The 3434-nt window shown below is 39.3% G+C and overlaps 1 non-coding gene across 1 annotated transcript; it reads right to left on the bottom strand.

Annotated features, from left to right (window-relative positions):
- Window positions 1-1243: 1243 nt before the first annotated feature.
- LOC121492242 lies at window positions 1244-1350 on the bottom strand. Its single transcript, XR_005988152.1, has one exon. It is a non-coding gene; the product is annotated as a U6 spliceosomal RNA (small nuclear RNA).
- Between the last annotated feature and the right edge of the window lie 2084 nt (window positions 1351-3434).

Below are 3434 nucleotides of genomic sequence, written 5' to 3'. Positions count from 1 at the left end.
TGATTTTACTTATTTTTATTTAAGTTTTTACTTTAATTCCAGTTAACATACAATGTTACATTAGTTTCAGGTGTGCAATATAGTGATTCAACTATTCCATAGTGTTATTTATTTTAAAAATACTCTTCAAAATAATTTCCCATAATTCCAAGTGAGGTGATTTCCATTTTTTTTTTCCCTCCATTTCCTCCACTGCCTTCTCCCCCCAGATAGGGAGTTAAGGAACTGCAAAATCTATTACATAGAAGACACATTTCCCATGAAGAAGGAATGCCTGCCCTCATAAGGAATATGTCATTGGAATTTATTGCTGTGAATGGTTGGCCATTCTGGAGAAAGTCTCTTGCAATTCTATGACCTAGTAATCACTGCTGATAAATCATTTTTTAAAAAACAAGAAAAACTGAAGTTTTGCCGAGCAAATCTCTGAAATGTGACAATTGAATGATCTGCAGTTTATTTCGCTAATGAAAAGACAGTCCCTTTATGCCCGACTTCTTTGTAAAAATGAATGTTTCTACACTTTCTTTTTCTGAAAGAAGGAATTATCCCACAGTTTAAACAGAGAAATTGCGGCACAGGTTCATCTTCTTAGTGGGAGAGAGACCCCACATAAAATTCAGAAAATTTAGTGAAAGCAGCAGAACAAATGGGATATTATATGAGTGACAATGATCTCAGCTTTCTTTCTAACATGAAAAGACAGCTGGGTTGAGGCACTTGGGCCTCCCACTGCTGGAAGAAAAATGCTTGAATCCTCAATACCTTTGATTTGCTAGTTTGTGGAGGTGAGAATGTGGGGCTCACAGCATGTGCTTCCAGTAAGTTAAATTTCATCTGCTCATCTCTTCCCACCTTTCGCCTACAGAAGATTTCTAATTGAAGTGTCTGCTAAGGAAATGTCAGCCTAATATCTACTTGAAACTTGATTTGGGAGTTTTTGTGGGGTTATTGGGCCTTTATTCATCTCTCTGAAAATGAGATATATTGTATAGGTTTTGTTAGGCTTATTTGTTTGTTTGTTTGTTTTCTGTTTGGTTTGTATCTACGACAGTAGTGGATTACAGTGGTGCTCCTTCCCAAAACGTATAGCTACAGATACAGTGACGATGCCATGATGTGGTTACAGGGTAATTTAAAACTATAATTCCTTAGCTATTTGTTCATTTTATCCTCACTTTAGTGAATAGTGCAAAATGCCTCATCTTTAAAATAAAGGATAATACTTTTATCTATTTATTTTTTAAATATGGAACACTTCATGAATTTTCATGTCATATGTGCACAAGGGCCATGCTAATCCCCTCTGTACTATTCCAATTTTAGTATATGTGCTGCCAAAGCGAGCACAAGGATTATGCTTTTGAATAAATAATTACGTGAGTTTGTTTTACAAGTATATCCTTTACCTCACAGGAAACATTTTGCCACCAAATATATTGGCTACTGAAGGATCAGGGAAATATATGTGTAATTAGTGCATGAAATTCAAGATGACACTTTTGGTTTTTGCCTTCAGCCCAAAGTTTTCCTAACTACTGGTACTCCTGGGCATTTCATAAGAACACCATTTGGACAGTTAACACCGTTTTTGTCTGCCCCTTCAATTATTGCAGCTTCTAGGCAGTTTCTTTATCTTGGCAGCAACTTACTCTACACAGAACCAGCACCTGATATTTCTTTTAAGGTGAAAACACAGACTGTTCACACAGGACAAGGATGGTAGGAGGAGGACAACTTCACACAGGTGGAGGATTCATTTTTACATCGAAGTAATAAAGTCAGGAGGAGGATAGTAGCTGACATCAAGGCCCAGACATCAAGGCCTCAAACCGAGTCATTAATGGTTGAACATGGTCTAGTCCATTTCCTTCACATAAATGATACATTGAATATGAGCCAACCTGTGGTACTTCTATTGCAATGAACGTTTCCTGAGAAATCATAGCCTGAAAATGAAAGCTACATTAGGGGTATATGGATATATATACATCCTCCTCTGTGAGGAAGTCTTTTCTTTCCACCAGTGTTGCCCTTGAGCATCTCCATCCGGGTGTGGATATTCACTGTGGCTTCCTTGCTGATCATGCAGCTCTAGCAGCCTTGCCAGTCATTTGCCATACCACTGCCAGTGTGCAGTGCTACAAAGCGTCTTTGATCAGGTCTGTCTCCCTTGATTGTAATCACAGACTGTTTCTTTCTCTAGCACTTTCAGAATACCAGGGTGAAGTCCTACAGATCAAAGGAGTTCAGAAACCTGTCTCAGTTCTAAAAGTGCAAAATCCTTGGGTGCTCTCCCCAGACAGGTAATAGCAAGATACCCAAAGTCCAGTTTAAGGTCTGCCAAGGATAGCCTTTTCCCTCCCGTTAAGGCCTGGTGGGGGGGTGGGGGTGGCAGGGGGTCATACATACGTAAAGTGGTGGAGGAAAGCACTACAGGATCAGTCCAACGTCATTACATAGAATGTGGTGAATGAATGACAAAGACTTGATACTAATGTAAAGGAGGAAAAACAATTTTCTTTCTATCCTTCTGAGTTCTTATATGACACTCCTATGATAAAAGACACATGAACAAGAGAAAAAGAGAAGGTTATTCACATGCATACCTCAGGTATGTATGTGGGAGATATCCAGGGGAAACTAAATAATTCCCTGAGATGGCTTAGAATTCAGGCTTAAATACCATTTTAAGAGGTGAAGGGTCAGGGATGTAGGATTCTTAGAGGGTTGTCAATGATTCTTAGGAAGAAATGAATAGGCTCTTGGAAGAATATACAGGAGGTATGACAGTTTGTGACAAAGTTTGTCTAGGTGTATAGTCAGTCCTCCCTGGTTGGTGACATCCCTCTGGGAAGAGATTTAGGACAGCTAAATTCGTTTTGGAAGATCTGTCTTTAGGCAGATAGGAGGAGTTTAGAGAAAGCCTCTTCCTGTATTAGCTGTTTTGAAAGTGACTACAGTGGAAAATAATCAATATGCCAAAGAACCATTTTCAGGGATAGCATATTCTGCTGCCCTTCACTAGCTTGACAATTTGTGTCCCATGCAAAGAAATGGACTGAGTCCCATTTTGCATAGCGGCTACCTATACTAAAACAGTATGATCACCTAGGGTAACAAATATTATGGGGAGGGATACGTACCCTCCAATAACTTGCTTCATGGATATTTGCCAGCCAGCCTAGCTGGAAACATTTGATTTAAACTGCTTTGATCTCCTTGGCCTCATGTTGATGACATGGCAGAGATCATCAGTTACTATAGACAAGTGCTCCTGCACCAAATAGCTCAAGAATGTTAAGTTTTTCTGGTAGAAAAGGGAGAGAAAGAAGTTTCTTTTGCAAAATACTTGGACTTTATGAAAGCAAGACACCCCCCAGTAGGTAAGGCTGACCTTACAATTTGGGTCCAAAATTCAGTAGTGAAGGCAG

The sequence above is a fragment of the Vulpes lagopus genome, chromosome 5 (assembly GCF_018345385.1).
Source record: "Vulpes lagopus strain Blue_001 chromosome 5, ASM1834538v1, whole genome shotgun sequence".
In the NCBI taxonomy this organism is placed as follows: Eukaryota; Metazoa; Chordata; class Mammalia; order Carnivora; family Canidae; genus Vulpes; species Vulpes lagopus.
Note: the sequence above shows the minus strand (reverse complement) of the source record. Positions and strands in the feature narration are given on the sequence as shown.